Genomic DNA, 20,026 nt, shown 5'->3' with positions numbered 1-20,026 from the left:
GAAGTGCTTCCTCGGGCTGATTGCCGTGTCGGCTAACACACTGCGATTTACACGAAACACAATTATCTTCCCTGTGGTAAAGTCAATTACTCATTTCTCTTCTCTGTGAAATAGAGGTGTTGTTAATTTTTTGGAACTATTTTCTGGGGCGGTAAATATCATTTTACGAGTGGAGTGGGTTGATGTGGTCTTTAATGTGAAGCCAGGCACGAGAAAATTCGTTTTTTTTTGGAAGTACTTAATTTGCAAATGTTTTCACGATTAGATTTACCTTTTACGTGATTAAAATTTTACACAATTTAGGTTAAATAGTGCCTTTCAGCATTAATAATTTAATATGGTCTATCCGTTGGATTTTGAAATATTTAGACTGCTCAGTTTTTTATTTCAGTTAAGAGTACAGAATTCAAATTACATATTTTTGAAGGATATTTATGGTTTATCACATTATTTTGTCATTCGGTAAAAAATGTGTTTTTCAACAATTGCAAAATTTTTTTTGTACTGAGTGTCATGAGATATAATCTTTGGCGTTGGGAGTAGTTATATATTCACGCATTAGTTTAGTTATAATTCTATAATATACAAGTGGGTATTTTATGAAAAGTTTAAGTTGACGTGTTTCACCTTCATTGTTTAGACAATTTTTTGTATTTTCTACTTGTAAATTGTAGTAAATATACGGTTTACTCTCATTCTACATGAACGAGATACGATACGACAGGATAGGTATCGTAAGTAGGGGACCGAAAGTCAACATATATCGATTTTAGGGCAAATAGCCTGTCGGGGGCCTACTAATGCTCTCGGTCGGAATTATTTGTGCCTTCTTTTCAAGAATTAAGTGGTTAGAGAGGATATCTGTACATGCAATTCATTTAAAGTCATTGTCCTCAGTAAGTAGTTTACTTGAACGTTTGCTCAAAACTATAAACCTTTTTAACTTGGTCCTGTAACAGAAATACCTGCTTATATCTGCTGCCGGCGAATTTGAATTAACAATTAATAAACTAAGAAACAAGTTGATTTAGAATTTAATGGAAGTCATTCAAGATTCTTATGAATATTAGGAGCCTGTTGGTTAAAGGTGGGGCTGAGCGACTCCCGAGAAAGCGCAGTTTTTCGAATCGCCAAAAAAAATTTTCGAATCGCCACTTGAAAATCATCAGAACCGTTATATTATATTTATTCCTCCCTCTTTTGTCATTCTTGTAAATGATGTCGGGAATTATTTTTTTAAATTTTACTATCACCCTCCTACGGTCCTACGGACAATTCCATTCAACTTTCCAGAAGCATTTTAATTTCGTTAGCTACACCTTAATAAATACGCCGATGCTTTTAGTTAGACATACCAGTTATAACTCTATTTCATTTTGACCCCTCCCATTCCGTCAAATTACCTCTGCATGTTTTTGACTGTGCCTATGTGCATCTAGGTCTGTCAATTCGCAGCGCCTGATTCATTTCATTAGCGTGACGTTTCTAATTTATTTCATCGGGACTCGTGCATTAGATCTGATGAGTGATCATAATGAGTGCATCGCATTGTTGAATATGGCAATTTCCGTGTAATTCATCGGCGATTCTGGAATGGGTCCATGAGGATGACCGTAGAATCCATGAGAATGATAGACTGAATAATAATTTTCTCAAAATAGGCATTACTTCTGGAGCGAGGTTTGCCTCTTCTCAGTATTATACAATTTCTAAACATTATTATTTGCTTTCATTATCTTCGCCTACTTAAAATGATATTGAAATCATGATGTAGAAATATGGCATCTTCTACCAATTATACACATGTCTATGCCGGAAAGTTATCCCAATTTTCAATGCTTTCGTGAAATTAATTTCTCTCCCAATGAATACATTTTTAACATCCGCACGAATGATTCACAGCGCAATTCATAAACTCATAAACCGTCATGGCGTAAAATTAATTAGGCTACATTACTTTCATCATAATATTTTTTGGCTTTAGAGAATATTTTTAATACCTCCTGGCATGACAATTATTTATTCATTTATACATACTATTTTGAAGATTAATGAAACAATATCCTTTCAGCGTAATTGAAAATAAATGTCAAACTGTTATAATTTCAATAAAGCGACGGTAAAAGGCTTTACTCCGAGGAACAATGAACGACTTAATTGAAGTACACATTTGTTACAACATTGAATTTTATTTTTCAAACCTTTTTTTAATTGTTTCCATTTAAATTGCAATTTATGTAATCACAAAGGGTTAAGAAAAATTTAAGTATCGTAAATTAGCAAAAGATGATGCAACTCTTTCTTTAAATAAAACCAATTTCACAAAACGCTCTCAGTTTTGTGGAGGCCATAATTATTATGAAAAATTGAAAATGTCATCAAGAATTAGAAAGCCTAGAGTTTGAAATTTTGGCGGCATTCTGGGTTATGCGTATACTTTAATTTTTCAACTCATACAAAACGCCAAGTGGGAGAGGTCGGTCGTGTAAAATTTGGCAACGAATGCTTTCATGTATAGTATTTATTATAGCAGCAGTAGCATTTATAAACTTGTAATTTCAGTATGATTCTGAATATGATGGCTTTCAACACTCTTCTCGAGGAGTCGGAGAATGTGGCATGAAAGGAATGAACGATAATTGTTTTAGCCGACTTACATTTTGGTGTTCACAACCAATTTCGATCGATCCGTCTTGGAAAATAAAAGACAGATTCATTATTTTAGAGGATTTTTAATCCTGAAAATTTGTTGCATAGCATGTACAAAACAATGATTAATAGTTATTTCAATGAAAAATATCTTCTACAAAATGAAACAGTTTCTGGCGTCACTTGGTGGAAATTCTTCATATTGAAATTAAATTTAAAATACTTCGCCTTTCCACATTAACCACTTTTATTACGACCTAGGTTTCATTATGGTATAGTAAAACCTGATGATGTTATACCATAACGAAACCTAGGTCGTAATAAAAGTGGTTTATGTGGAATGGCGAAGTATTTTAAATTTAATTTCTTCTACAAAAGATAATTTAAAAATGTCATTTTTCCTTATATTGTTTCAGTGGTTCAACCTCTCCATTAAAGTTATTTGCCTCATGAGTATAACGACTTAAATAATGCATGAAACTGCAGATGATATGATTACACACGCTTATAATTGGAAGATTACACGGAATTACAGTAGCATCCACATTTCCCTTCTCTCGACTCATGCCATTGAATAAATACTCCCTTCGCAATATACGGTTCCGTTTATTCTTATCAGTACGTGCGGTAACCTAATCATTTTGGTCACTAAAATGGTCTCTTATACCTTATTTTAAAAATCCAATCCCATGAGTAGAATATAAAAGTAAAGGAAGGAAGCCATAATATTAAGGTTTAAGACCATATAATATATATTTAGCAGAAGTAATATAAATGTCCCCATTTGGCTCTTCAATTTAGAAGAGGGTTAACTGGACTGGAAACGTTTATATTCGGGAAACTCCAAGTTGGGCGTCGTAAGCGGACTTCTAAGACGGTAGTTTGAGAGACCTCTTTTTCCCTTGCAGGAGATTTGCGATTGTGATAAACCGCGATAAAAAGACTCCCAGTAAAAGGAATGACGTTTTTTAAGCACCATTCGGACTAGGGTCTGCTCCTTTCTCTCCGATCATTGAATTTAGGGTTTTTTTTCAAAGCGAATAATTTTATTTGCAATCTTAATGGCCGTAGAATAGGGCTTAAATAACTTAAGCTAGATCTGCTGGAGGAGAGCTGAAATTGTGAGGAATAATTTTACACATTATTTCCGAAGAACCCTTATAAATGATTTCCCTTTAGTCCTTTATTTTTTGGTATTTTTAAATTTGGAATTGAAGATTTTTCAACTTTCGTAAGAATCTGTAATGTAATAATCATGTGGGTATGTTCAAGGAAAATCACGGGGTCCAGAAGTTGTTTGAAAATTAATATTGAGTGTGAGTATACGGGTGCGTGGGCAAATGGACTTTGATTTCAAGTGTTCGGCAAATGTGCGGTTGTTTTCATAGTTAACATACTTATTTACAGATATTTTTCATGTATTTTTTTCCAATTTCTGAAAAAATTTACAGTCAAATAAAAGTAGAGTGGTAATAGACTGAATATTTTTTATCTCCATGAGGTTTGTGCAAAAACTATTAGAGAGAAAGTAACAAAAATAACTGCAATTTTAGCAAGTAACATGCATAAGAGGTTGTTGGAATATTTTATTGTATGAAAAGGATAATTATAAATGATTACTGAATTTTGAACGAAATTATTTTTGCGACAAAAATATTTTGTTCATTCAATTGAAAAAAGTAATAAAATCAACAAATGTCATGCAGATATTCTAATAATGCTTGTATATTAATATTGATCTAGCATAAAAGAAAATGCTATTAATGGTCTTCAATGTATGTTCATTAGAGGTTGAATCTATAGCCCTAATGAAGAAAATTAAATCAACGTATTCTATCTACTTGGAGTTAAATCTTGGATGATTCTATGACAATTTGGATACTAATGGGAAAATTTTCTCTTTCCTGTATTATTATCTCTTTCCTCTTTGGCCAAATTATTCTTTCTTTGTTTCTTCTTAGCTTCTCCCTGCCTTCAATCTGTTAAAAACCCCGCTGCCTCCCCCTACGCCGGTTGCCTAATGTTTTCCCTTCAATATAGGCCTTAAGCATGCAAACACCTTTAAATATATCCTCCATACACTTCCTCAGCCTTTTGCCATGACAAAAATATTTAAGCATGACCCTTGTCTTCGTCTCTTTCCAACTTATTTTCTCCATTTTCAGCTACGCCCACATCTCAAGGGCCAACAGGACCAAGGGCTTGCAATAAGCGCTTATTCTTTTGCCTTAAGACCAATTCTCATAATAGCTATATCTCTACATCTACACAATACCCCGCAAGTGGCCGCCAGGGTAGGTGGTGGGGGTTGTTTGGTCACCACCCGTAAAACAGAATAAAATCACATGCAAAACCAAATCATGTTATCTCAATTCAAATATTTGCTTATTCATGCACTCGATAAACCTTAATCACACGATAGACAGTACTTTCATGCAAAAATATTTAATAACAGGATACGTACGTTCAACTCATGCTGTAGAACTATTTAAAATATGATTCTATCAAATGAAAATAATAAGATGCAGGAATAAACATGCTTGATATCGACAAATACATGCACTACGAATTCTAATTATCTCCTACGCGACTGCTGTCATCTCTATTATAATCTTTAATGGTTCGAGGGAAAACGAAATTGTTAATCTATCCGTTCTAGAATAATTCTCCCTGATTTTACGAGCATGATGTGAACTACCACAGTGATTCGGTGACTGTAATTTGCCTTTTTAATCTTCAAATAAGTAACCAGCCTTGAATTTACGGCGTAAATTTAACATGCATTTAAGCCCACTAGTGGCTTCTATCCTAATTGTTTCGATAATGTCGTGACACTCGACCTAGTTCCAAATTGAATCCTACTTCAGGAAAATCTCAAACACTTGCAGCATACTCAAGGTCGGGCCTAGATAAAGTGAAATAAGAAAGATCCCTGACCCTTTCATTACAATTCCTAAGTATTCCTGTTAGGAATCTTAACTTTTTATTTGCTATTCCACAAATGTCCCGCATGTATTTTCCTCAGGACATATCTGTAGTTATCGTCAAAGCCAAGTATTTTCCCGATTCCACGAGTGCAACGTCAGTTTCCTGTAGAGCATAAGTGTTTTCTGCTGACGAACATTTCCTCCAAAAATTTATCGAAACATATTTATTCAAATTAATGATAACCATAAAGCGCTATACTCCATTTTAAAGCTTTTACTAAGTTTCTCTTCAAGTCTTTACTTCATTTTCCGTCATCATTTCTCTTATTTTTGTAAATGATCGGATAAAAGTTGTTACATTTTTAGTTACATTCTCCCAAAAACATTATCATTATTTTAAAGCAGGTAAACGGCAATTTGCCCGCACCAAATCGTTCAACGATTCGACATGGTTGGGGTCTGTCGAAGTGGAAGGCTGCCCCGTTTGCGAATCTTCATCTGCCGAGGTTCTGCTCGATTTAAAATGACTGTACCACTCAAAACACTGGCTTCGACTCATAGCTTCATTAAAAAAGACTTGCTGAATCATTTCAAATGTCTTCGTAGCACTTTTGCCAAGTCTAAAACAAAATGGCAAGCAAACACGCTGTTCCTCTAGCTCCTTCATTGCTGCCGTTGGACGTGGCGACGAACAGGTTAAGATACGGACTGCTACTGCTGCGTAATGACTCGACGTAAGCAAACGCAACACCTCTCGTTTTAGTCGTCAGATATGTCGATGTATGGCGCACTGTGTCTCATTCCGATCCGTTGAACGGTTTGCGCAGAATAAAATCAGTCCTGTCTTCTATGGACCACACCTTGCATATCCACCTATTGAATTAAATAACCAAACTCCATAATCTGTTCATTAATTTATGATTATGAGGACAAATTTTGTTTATTGTTTGCCATGCTTGATCAATTCACGAGATGGTATCGTAAACATTTTTTCATTGCTATAAAATAATCGAGATAGAAATTTCATTTTTATTCGCTGTTTTTAAGATACCTCACCGTCATCATCCCGAGTTATACAGGGTTCGTCCGGAAAATAAGTGTACTGAGCTCAGGAAAAATAATTTATGACACTTTTACATATCTTAAGCTAATATTCCTCAAAATAGGACCCTTGTGAGTCGATACACTTGTTCCAGCGGCGTTCCCATTTCTGGAACGCTCCCGCGAAGGCATCATCGGGAACCTCTCGAAGACACGTCGTCACGGCCTCTTTGACGGCGTCTTAAGTCCCGTATCGCGTTCCTTTCAAACTCCTCTTTATCTTCGGGAACAGAAAGAAGTCCGGTGGTGCCAAGTCCGGGCTGTAGGGCGGGTGCGGCAGCGTTGCCACGCCGTGCTTGGCCAAGAAGTCCGACACGACAAGCGCGGTGTGAGACGGCGCATTGTCGTGATGCAGCCGCCAGATGTTTTTGATCGCTGGCCGGACGCGGGCGACTCGTTTTCGAAGCCTGTCGAGCACTTGGACGTAAAATGCAGCATTTGCAGTTTGTCGTTCAGGTACAAATTCGTAGTGGACGACTCCCCTTTTGTCAAAAAAGACAAAAAAATCAGTACACTTATTTTCCGGACGAACCCTGTATGTTTTCCGCGGCGTTTCTTCACCTTTCGAAGACCTTCATTGCAGAACTCAGCGAATTGCGTCGAAAACCATTATGTTACGTCTTGAATGACGTCATTTGTGCTGTCAAATATCCCACCCCGCAATGGCTTTCTTGCGTTCTGAGATTAATGAAAAGTCATTTTGAGCGAGATATAGAGAAAAGAGCAGATGTGGCAAAACTTTAAATCCCCAACGATTTGATTGTCGGTCGCGCAGTGGCAGCGCACTATTGGAGGTCACGCCGTGTTGTCTTCTGAAATGGAGTCCGTGTTCGTGGAACTCAAAGCGTGTCAACTCTAAAGTCCTCCACTTTGTTCACTTTGGCAGAATCTCCCGTGACTGAGTGTCACGTGACGTGCTACCATTTCCATAAACAGCCGTCATTTCATTGTGGATTTTCTGGGAAGTGTAACCATTCAAATGAAGGAACTTAATCATACTGCCAGCCTCTATTTTCTCCAGCCATTATTATTCTGCGAGCTATTTATCAGACCACTGTTCTTTTATTCTGCGAGTAATTCAATCTTCGGCTTCCTGGAAAAAATTATTCAAAATTAATAACTGTAACTAACATTATTTTGTACGTTAGGATCGATTAATAAGCAGGAAAATTTGTATCCAGATATCTCGGTTATTTATTAGTAAGTCCTTACTTTAAAACGATACTAACACACAGATTCCCGAGAGGGATGTATGTTTTAAAATGTGGAAAACTAGTGTCCTTTTATTTCTTGTCGCTCTCCTCTTTCTCTCCTTTCTTTCTCTTTTAAGAAGTGGATTTTGAACAGTCTCAATGTGTACGTCAACTATAAAGCATGCTAAAGATTTACCTTATTTATTTCTTAATTTCACATTCACCTGCATTTTTTCACCTTTTGCCAACTATTGTTTACAAGAAAACATTTCATTCGTCATTCGGCAACTTAATTTTATTTCATGATTCTTCAATAGCAAGCCTTCCGATGCTATATGACCTCTTTCTTTGAGTTTCCATTCTCATCTCATATTTCTTTGTAACATGTGTAATTTTTTGTGTAGGTGTTTTGAGGGCATTGGTAGTCTCGAATTTTTTAAAGTTATTACTTATTCTTTGCCTCAGCAAAAACTTCACAACTTGCAAAAATATTCAAAACATTTCCCTTCAATTTCAATTCAACATTTCCCTGCATCTTTTTTCAATGGATATTCTCATTACTCAAGAAAATTCTATCAATTACTAAAGTAATATTTTGTTCATGTTTAAGAAAATCTTCCTATTTTATGATCCTTCTGAACAATATAAAAAATACTAACTCTGAGTATTTTCTACTGAGTAACTCTGCTTATTAATATGAATTTTATTTGTTTTTCACATCATTCTAAACTCACACTGGCACACTGTTTATATTCTTTGATATTCCATTTTGTAGCTATTGTCGCTTCCAATGCGCAGCGTGTCCCTTTCGTCCTTCGTCATTCCTACACTTTAAATTAACCCATTTTGCATATTTCAATTTTTTGGCATCTTAACGCATAAATAATTTACTGTGGGAGATAAAAAGGGTATCTTATTGTCGGGTTATCACCATATTGGTCATTTGGTCGTATCTATTGGGAGCGGGTTTTAACTCCATTTCGTTGGTCTAATTCGATTCCCTTTCAGAACGGGGACTTTTAAGTAAATGTGAGACGACTCTTATCTCTCATTTTATCTCAGATATATAAGTGACGTATAATTTGTTTTTCAGCCCATTTAATTTAAACTGTAACTTCATGATACATAAATTTAAGCCTGTATCATTTGAAAACTCCTACCTGATTTTCAAATCCAGCATATTCAAGGGATTTCATTGTCCCTGCCATTCTATGTGAGGTCCTCTTTACGAGGAACTAAAGCTTCGGATTCGACACTGGCAAAAGTTATCCTCCGTAGAAACCCAAAATACTGTCGTTTATTTTAATAAATAAGTCACTAATGCGTTTCCTTCAAATCCCTTTTCCTCCATGACGACGATACACAATTCAAAATTCTGGTTTTATTGATTATTTTAATGTTATATTAATTAATTGAATGAGGCCATGAATTCAATAAAGTTTTCAGTTATGGGCATTTAATCTAGTTGCTCTGGGGTGGCCTTGTATTGAAAAGCTATTTTTAGACTGGCATTAGCATTTGTTGCTCTTTCTAAATATTCGAACCTAATTTCGCAAGAATTTCCCAAAATAACATTTCAATTCCTATCAATTGTAAAAATACGTTTCTAAAGTCTTTTTTTTAAATTGATATTTCAATGAAGTCCAAATATTATGCAATACATTGTGACACACTTTATGATCTCTCATTATGTTCTATGCACATTTTGACACTTATTAAATGTATTTATCTCATAGTGATTTGATGACTTAACTGATAAACTCTTTCTTCTAATTTCTGAATAGTTCTGAAATATGGCAACAATTTACTTTGGGATTTTTAAAAATAAGAATTTTTTGTGATTATTAAAAATTTATCTTCGAAAGTCATAAAATTATATTAAAAGCACTTTAGCGGTCAAGCAAAAATGACGCATTATTCAATGAAAAACCAAGAATTTGGAGTTTTATATGTTTAGGTAATATAAAGAGAAACCTACAATTACATCTGCTACAATAATTCCTTTCGTGTCATCATTAAACTCGTTTCTTCCAAACCTTTCTAAAAGTCTAAGTCTCGCTTGTTCTCTTCGTACTTCAAGTGCCTCTCTGCATAAATGCCCTAAGAGACCTGTCACACTTGTGTTCTTATTATAAAAATGTTTAGCGAATCTGGCGGCTTTTGTCTGGACTTTTTCTGATGTTTTTGCCAAATTTTCTCCCAAGGATCCCAAATACTTGAGAGACATATTCTAAATGAGGCCTAACTAGAGTAAAATAACATCTCTTATTAACTTTCTCATTACATTTTCCCACCACCCGTTTAATGAAGCCGAGTTCCTTTAAAGCGGATCCACATATTGCCCTAATATGTGCTCCCCTTAAAAGGCGTGGTGTTATAACTACCCCCATTTACTTAACTTTTCCATCCTACAGTATTGGGAATAATAATTGAGGTGGTTTCCCTCCTCAATAGTGTTTTTAACGTGACACCATCACTTACTGGCCGCCCCATTGGGGTCAGACGCCATTGCAGCCGCCTCACTGAGGAACAGACGCTGCGTGGACTACCTTTCGTCTGGCTCCTAACCTCGACCTATCTGGCATGGGTGACCCTACCAGGAGCAATTATTACTCCCCCCCAGCACAGCTCTAGGGGTCATCGGAACGCACATGTCCTTCCACGAAGTTTATGGTTAGGGAAGTGATTGATACATATTTCATAATAATTTAAAGCATTGGCAGTATTTTCTATGTACTGTTTTCTTCTACATGTTGAAATAATTTCTTGGTTTCATGCTAAGTACCCGTATGGGTGATTGCCAGCCTACCTTTTTATCGGCAGACATTAAAAAATTAAAATATTAGTATTATACACATGTTTTCCCTTGATTTTCGGATACAAATTATAAGTTATTAACAATTCTCTCGTGGCACAATGCGCGAGCATTTTGTAATATCACTAATAATAAAATAATTTTTTAGATGATATTAATATTTAATTGTTAGTTCCCATAATATGTCATTTCTTTGATATTATAAAGATTCAGTTATGCTTATGTTAAAAATATTCTAATACAGGTCGTAAAATAAAATGTTCTTCCTAGAATATATGAGATAAACTATTCTGCGGGAGCACCTTATTATCAGCCAATTTTCGCCCGGAAAGCGACAGACAGAGTGCCATACTTTCCGTCTTGCTTTTCACACGCTGAACTATGGCCGGAGTCAGGCACTGGCCCTTTGTTGTTCATCGGTGAATACATAATTAATGTACCATTAAAAATACTCCTCCATGGAATTGCCCATCGCGGAAGAGGAACCCGGATCAATCAATTGGCGATTGGACATCCGAAATACAATTGCCGGCACGCCCGCTCGACGAATGCATATGGACTGCTACAGATTCTAAGGCCAGCCGATCGCCGTCCCTGAATCACTGGGGTGGGCGCGGACCCCTTCCCTTCTCCCTCTTCACTGTGAGCACTTCCCAACCATTGCCCCTAGCGCCCCAGCCTCGCCCCATTTACCCCCTCCCCCGATTGCCAGGGTCAGTGGTGTGTTATCGAATACGTTACGCGACTCCCTCAGACGAATTTGTGCCTAATGAATTGAATAAACCGCGAATATTTCGCCACAACGCATTGCCCCGTCCAAAACGCTCATAAGTCCTCTTTATGTGGATAATGAAGGTTTATATCTGTTTCCTCGCTGAGGAACTAGAGCCACTAACTTCCCCCTCCAAGTTCCACTGAGATAATTCGATTCAACGAGAGCATCTCTCCTCTTTTGCGTACCTTCATTTAGGGCTTCGGAAATGTTCGCACGTAAATTTTTCCCGAAAATGTTTTCACTGACGATCATGTATTTGGGACTTTTATTTGAATATGATTAATACGGAATTTTGCAATTGAATTGCTTAAACTTGAATGTCTACATTAAATGTATTATTGTATGATATTGTATGATTGATTGATTACGGGCAAACATGTTTGTAATATTAAATCGGATTTCTAATGATAACTCTACATCAGAAAAATGTTTTGAGACACGGGGATATTTCGTACAAAATGTTGCAAATCGCAACTTTTCAGCGTCATATTGATATTGCATTATTATTCCTAGGTATCTTTATTTTATTTCATTTATTAACTCCCTATTATTAAATGCACCCGTAGTCAATGATTAATTACTTTTTATGGTAAAGTAACTTATATTTAAGAAATTAGGAAATAGGTCATAGATTTTTACCAAATGTTTCAAGGGTAACTTTTTTGTAAGTTTGGTGAAATCGATAAAGCTTCTTCTAACTTCTCTAGATTCGCTGTCACAAGAATGAATCTGATATCACTGAATTAATCACATTGAATATAATATTAATGAAGCATTTTGATGGTGAATAAACTTTATAGACGATAAAAAACATAGTTCCTCCTTGCCACAAGAATTGGCAAAAAATATATGTATACGTCAGTGAATAAGAAGCAAAGAGTTGTGGAGTTAAACGGTAATGGATGTGACGGCAATGTAAATAAATTCAGGAGTAACATCAAATAAAGAGTAATTTATTGAATCGCTACCTATTTTTTATATTGCAGGAGATTCTCTTTAGTTATCAGTCTTATTATTTCCTTATATGCTTTTTGTTGACTTCTTCCTTTTCCTATGGTGTCCAAAATGAAGCTCACTTACTCAGCGTTGTTCCTTCTGTCCAGGCCTTTATCCTCCCACCCACCACCTCTTAAAATCTCCCCCACCTTCACTTTCTGCCACTTTTGGATTTAAACTGACAATTTTTCTCTTCGATCAAACTATTTAAATCGTGGCATTCGTGTTCCTCTTTCCTCAATGAATTCTTCAATTCCTCCCACGCATTACAAGACATACGCTCATTTTCTTGGCATTCATTGATCCTTTCTCAGGTCCATCTATGACAAAATTTTGATACACAAACATACGCATGCTAGGAGAAAAATGTAGATATTATAGCTCTTGCATATAAGAAGAACAACCAAATTGAGAGAATGTAGTTGTTTCAACTGGATGAAACTGAATGAAGGTACGGTTTGAGGTCAATAGTAAGGCAATTGAGGGAGGACTTCTTAAGGAAGCAGATGGTTTGCTAAGAGAATGCACGCATATCCAAAGGCTTTGCTTTAAGATTTTATTGATGGACTGATTGAGTAAGGCTATGATATTGTGGAAAAGCGGAGACCATTCATTTTAAGAGCCTCTGTTAAAGTACGACCTCTGAAATTGCAGTACGAAAGTATTTTTAGAGGATATTCTGTGGAGATACAAGTGGATGCAGATGGGATTTCACGGTAGCGGGATTCTAAAGCCTTATAGAAACCGAGGATATAAGATAGTCCAAGAGGAGGGAAGAAAAAAAATGTCATATTGCAGGGGATTAAAAATACCATAAATTGTGAGGAAAAGGCCTTTAAAAAGAGAAAAACGAAGCTTGGGCCTTTTTAGACGAGTTTCTAACATGCTATTTTAAGTTCATTACTTTTTAGGGATGTAGAAAAATTATCTTATCAACTTGGACTAGCTGGTAAATGAACAAATGGGCGAGGTAATAAATTAAACGGTGGACTATGCATATAAGATTTGTATGAAAAGTATCGGAAAAAGTTTTGGAAAACTAGATTTATTTCAGATATTGGTAAAATGCCTATATATTCTTTCGAGTACATCCCTTGAGCCTCGACGCACTTTTGCCAGAGCGGCTTTTCCACGAATCGAAGGATCCCTTGTCGGCGGATTCCGGAAGGTCATTAGGGGTACGCGTGCGGGCTTTTTGATGGCACTTAGGGCCCCATGGTGATGTCCTTTGCTGGAGGGAGGGTTTTACTGTTATAGGGAATAGGAAATATTCTGCTGGTGCGAAGTCGAGGGACTGTAAGGGGGTTGGGGAATCGTTGCGATGTCGTTGAAAAAGGTCTTCGCAAGCCGGCAATCGACTTTGCTTTTGGACATCCGTCAAGACATTTGGGACGAGTTTAGAGCATATATTTAGCATTTGCCATGTTTTGAGTGATAATGGTGTCCACTTTCATCCCATCAATGCCAATATACTGTCTGCGATTAGGCGCACACTTATCGGAATGTCAGAATTCAGCACTTCACACACAAGCTGCACTTAGTCATCGGTTCTTGACGTCAACGGCCGTCCAGCGTGGGGTTCGTCCTCCACACTCCCTTGGCCATGTTTGAAAAACACATGCCAATTTAAAACTGTAGTTGGAGACATGCTTTAATTCTTGAACACTTGGCAAATCAAGCCCAGCATATCTGTACCCGATTTCTCCAGTCTAGCATATAATTTAATGGCGCACCGCTGTTCAATCTTTCGCTGCATTTTGCGCTTGCACCGAGTCACTCGACTGGGCTCAACTAAAATCACGATCTAGTCTTAAGAAGCACTCGCAGGTGATTGGCACTTGGCGCGTTTTAAAGTTCAGACCCCTTGCAATTGAGCCTGCGCAGTGCGAGTGTGCTGTGGCGTACAGTGAAGTCATGTAAATAAATTGTTACCGATAATTTGTACACGAACATCCAGTGATGAACCCTTTAAAGGAGAACAGAGAGAGAGGGGAGGGGGAGAATCGAGGGTATCCTTACCTTCGGGAAACTGCTCGGCCGCAAGTGCATCCCCACCAGTCACATACCCCTCCGTAGTTCTTGACCCCATGCTATTCACCGGGGTGTGTTGCACCTATCATCGATAGAAGGAACGGAATTCTTTTCAGGAATTACGAAAAAGAAGGAGTAGATTTTAACATGTAAATAATTATTGAGGTTGTTTGAAGGTTTAACGACCGGAGTGGACAGGGAAGAAGACGTGGGGACGAACCAGGGCGAATAGAGGTCTTGCGCCACGTGAGTGGTTTGAATAATAAGGTTGAAGAATATTAGAATTAAATTTGAAAAAGGATGATGGCAGGTGGATCTACATCTACATTTACATCAATACCTTGTGAGCCACCGAAAAGGTGTGTAGCAGGGGGGGAGCAGGCAGGCAGTACCAGGAGGAAAGGGTAAGGGATGTGGGGGTTAGGTGTTTTCAAATGGATGGGGAAAGGTGGGGGGAACCTGCAAAAAAATATAAATATGTTATTATATACATGCGCAGTCGCTACCTTGTAGGTTAATACTTATTATGCCGAGCCGGGTCCTGGGGGATTTCGATTACAAACATTCTGAACTCTTATCGTTCTTGGTATAAATGGCTTTTTGAACCTGTCAGTCTTGCAATCCATCTTTCTAATTTTATGTTTGTGATTCCTCCGATCGCAATAAGGGAATCCCAGCCCAAATTTTCTAGCCAAGTAGTCACGCTACTGCGTTGGTCATAACAGTTTTTGACAAATCTAGCCCCCGTCCGCTGAACTCGTTCCAATTCCGAAATTAAATTTATCTCTTGAGGATCCCATATACTGGCAGCATACTCTAGGTGGGGCCTGACTAGGGCAAGAAAACATCGTTCCTTCACTTCTTCGTCACATTTACCCGGCACTCTTATTACAAATCCCAATTTTTTATTAGCACGACCGCATATTTCCCGTATGTGCTTTCCCCAGGATAGATCGTGAGTAATTGTTACACCCAAGTATTTAAAGGAATCTACCCTCGCGATTTCTGTTTGCTTCACTTTGTAACTAAGTGGTGGGGTGTTACTCTTTTCCCAAAACTGTATTACTACGCATTTCTTCAAATTTAATTCCAATTGCCATGTATCGCACCAAGTCTGGATTGCATTTAAGTCGTTAGCTAACGCGACTCTTGTCTTCGCGACTTCGAATGTCCCCATAAATCACCGCATCGTCAGCAAAAAGATCTTGCAATCAACCACGGTACTGAGGTCATTTATATAAATAAGGAACAAGAGGGGACCAATGGTGTGGTAAGGACAAGGGGCAACCTGTGGTACACCCGACGTGACCTTGACAGTATCGGATGATACACCGTCCAGGACGACTGTTTGAACGCGATTTTTTTAAAAATTGTCTTATCCAGCATATAACACTCCCGCGTATACCATAAGTTTCCAATTTCGCGATTTACTGACTTAATGAGGGACTTAATCAAAATCTTTTTTAAAATCTAGGAATATCGCATCAACTGGAATATTACTTTCACCGGAATGCATTATATCATGAACAAAGAGAGCGAGTTGAGTTTCAAAGAATCTACCTTTACAGAACCCGTGTTGGTTATTAATCAATAGATCTTGGCTATCGAGGTACCTAATTATGGAACTAACAATGATATGCTCAAGAATCTTACAGGAGATGGAAGTGAGCGATATTGGCCAAAATTACTGGGGTCCTCCCGGTCTCCATTTTTTAATATGGGCGTTATAGGAGCCACCTTTCATTCGTTTGGCACGCTTTCTTCTGCTAATGATTTCTTAAAAATTATATTAAGATAAGGAGCAATTTCAGACGATAGTTCTTTATACACGCGAGCCGGTATCTCATCAGGTCCTGGAGATTTGTTGGGGTCGATGATTTTAAGGAGTAACCCTATTCCGCGGGTGGAAACGTCGATTGCATGCATTGGCCGCAGAAATGTTTTCGGAGGGTTCTCGGATATATTCTGTGAGCATATGTTGGAAACACTCTGAAGTAATTCATTTAATACTACCTTGATCAAAAAGTTCCCGGAATAACCACCGTGTGGCGCTCCCATCGTTCCGATTTGAGTTCTGTTTTTTTTGTTAAATTGGTACATCTGTTGTTGATATTCCCTTTAAATCTTAGTGTCTTAACTTGACATTTGCAAAAGTTACGTAGCCAAGAGTACATCTATCTCTGTGTGTTGGCGATTTTTTACAATTGCAGAAATGGATTTAAATTTGCAACAACGAACTTGTATTAAATTTTGCGTAAAAAACGGATTTAGTGGCGCACGGACGTTGGAAATGTTGGAAAAGTGTTTCGGCAACGATTCTCTAAAAAAAACGGTCGTTTACCAGTGGCACGAGCGGTTCAGAAGTGGTCGTGAGTCAATCGAAGATGATGAACGCAGTGGCAGACCATCGACATCGAAAGTCGGTGAAAAAATTGATAAAGTAAAAGAAATGTTGGTCAATAACCGCAAATTAACCATCAGAGAAATAGCGGAGGACTTGAACATTGCCTATGGATCCGCCCAAGACATTGTGGTTAATGATTTGGGTTTCCGTCGTGTAGCAGCAAAGTTGGTGCCTCAATTTCATGCAAAAAAGAGACCGTGTTGACGTCGCAAAAGACATGATTTGCGAGGCTGAATCCGATCCCACATTCATCAAAAGGATCATTACTGGAGACGAGACGTGGGTTTATGAGTACGACACGCAATCCAGACATCAGGCAAGTGAATGGCGTTCACCAAATGAGCCGAGACCAAAAAAACCACGTCGTTTTCAGTCAAAAAAGAAGGCAATGCTGACGGTTTTCATGGATTACAACGGTGTAGTGCATCATGAATTTTTGCCAGAAGGCCAGACAGTAAACAAAGAGTATTATTTGGGCGTTATGAGACGTTTGCGTGAAGCAATTCGCCGAAAGAGACCAGAAATGTGGGCAGAAAACTCGTGGATTTTGCACCATGATAACGCACCGTCGCACAGTGCTATCATTATTCGTAATTTTTTGACGAAAAATGCAACAAATACCATCCAACAGCCACCGAATTCACCTGATTTGGCTCCCTGTGACTTCTTTCTGTTCAATCGAGTTAAAAAACCATTACGGGGAACGCGTTTTAGCAGCCGAGAGGAAGTAATGGAAAAATCGCAGGAAGCACTGATGGACATACCGAAAACCGAATATAAAAAATGTTTCGAGGATTGGATCAAGCGCTGCCATAAGTGTGTTGCAGTCGATGGGGATTACTTTGAAGGGGACAATATAGATTTAGATGAATAAACTTGTATTTTTAATTTTCTGAATAAATTCCGGGAAATTTTTGATCAAGGTAGTATGTTGGCTTTATCTAAACTACTTGTTACTTTATCCCCCTTTTCGTTGTTCAATGAGTTTACGGTGGGCTTTTTTCCCTGCGCTTCCCTGACGTAGGACCGAAACATCTTTGGGTCATCGTTTAAATGTTCACCTAATTTTTTCCTTTTGAATTCTGCTAGCGCCTCCGGAAGGCCTTCTTGGTAGTGGACCCAGATGCCTTGTAATTCTGTAAGGTTTCGTTGATTTTATCAGGGAAGGAATCTTTAACCGCGTTTTTCATTCTGGCATGGCACGCCCTTTGCCGTCTTAGTGATTTCCGAACTTCAGAGTTGTAGCAACGGGGTTCCCTATTCTCTCTTATAAATTGACAAGGTATGAATCTGTATTGCTGAACGTGTTATCGCAAGAAAATTATACCAAGTATCATCGAAACTCCTGGTTTTGCTTAATTCGTCAAAGAAGGGAAGTTTAACTCACATTTTAGGCCATCATAGTCAGCTTAATTGAATAAATAAATATTTCTCTTAGGTTTGTTAAATTTTTCTAGGCCTAGGGAAAATTTAGCGTTTACAGCCCTGTGATGACTGATTCCACCAATAACTCCTACATTTAAGACCCTTTCGGGTATATTAGTAGCTAATAGATCAAGAATGTTCTTTCCCCTTGTTGGTGAAGTGAATAATTGATGTAGGTAATTTGCGGTGAACGTCAATAGGAGGGACTCGCATAAATCCTTGTCTTTACCTCCATTTATAAAACTGTACGAATCCCAATTTACTTTGGGAATATTAAAATCACCACCGATTATTAGTCTATGCTCATTGTTGTGGGATGTAAATCTTTTAATCTGCCTTTCTAGATCTAGTATTGAGATAACGCCAGCATGGGGTGGTCTATAATATGCACTGACATATATACTTTTCGCACTGGGTATTTTTACTGAGCGCCAGACACTTTCTATAAAGCTATAAGGAAGTAACTCAGCTCTACTGACGCTAGAGTTATAACCGCGATAAACACTCCGCCTCCGGCTCTATGCTGTCCTGTGAAGGACTTGGGAAATATTTCGCTGTCTGCGATATCATCAGTTAACTAACTTTCAGTTCCTAGAATGATATCTGACTCTGTGCTATGAATGAGGTGGTGAAATTCCGGTATCTTATATTTTAAACTTCGGCAGTTAACTACTTATACGGAAATTATTTCTTCGTCTGGAACCTTCTTTGGATTCGTTGCGGCCTGCTATTTGGTGATGCTATTTAGTCTTTTGGGTGTTTTAATACACGATCGGTCTATTGGGATGTATTCCTTTACTTAAAGGGAAACTCTTCTTTGAAAGTTAACGTCGATCTTCTGACTTACGTGTATTATGTTTGTGTACCATTTAACAGCCATGTTTTATTAATTTGATATTGTTTCGTACAAACGTAGACATATTACTTGTATTGTCCACATTTTTCAATCAATTAAATTCAAATTTGAGGCCGATTAATTAATGCATATTCCTCAGGTTGTGGTATAAACTCTGAGCAATTTATACGGTTGTTTTACACTAGTGCAGTAGAAGAAAACCATGACTACGTGCCCGAAATAACGTATTTCTAAATTTTACAGGTGTTATTTTCTCTTACTGAGGTGTTTCAATTGCTCGTATGTATAGTTGGTTCTCACTTAAGGCCGATCCTATGACAGCGAATCCAAGGGCTTTTCGCCTCTGGGGAATCTCGTCTCACGTGAAATCTGCAGTTCCGAGGGCGTGGACGCGACAGGGAAAGGAGTTGGCGCTCATGTTCCTCAAAGAAACGCTTTACTTTGGGCACGCGATGCCACTCGGCGCTTTTCGTTTGTTCCTCCAATTTCATATCTCTCCCGTAAGAAAGCGCGCTGCACTTTACTGCAATGCATAGTTTTAATATCTGGAGCCAATTGGTTTCAATACAACTTTCTACTTAAACCATCGACGCTTGTTTAAAAATTAGAAAAACATATTTTAAATTGACAGATTTACAAGTTTGCAATTTATTTTTCAACAAAAAATAACTACTATTCATAAATTTTGAATCATAATTGTAAAGAGCGACATTAAAATTTCGTCAAACAGATTTCATTGAATATCAGAGAACTCTAAGAAATTACATCGAAACCTGTAATTAGAAAAGCAGTGAATATGGCATGATACGTGTTACTCGCTTTGATTACCTTTCCCGTTTTTTGATTCCAGATGG

This window comes from Hetaerina americana, unplaced genomic scaffold (genome assembly GCF_022747635.1).
Source record: "Hetaerina americana unplaced genomic scaffold, ioHetAmer1.1.p SCAF_28, whole genome shotgun sequence".
In the NCBI taxonomy this organism is placed as follows: Eukaryota; Metazoa; Arthropoda; class Insecta; order Odonata; family Calopterygidae; genus Hetaerina; species Hetaerina americana.
This window is presented reverse-complemented; position numbering follows the sequence as displayed.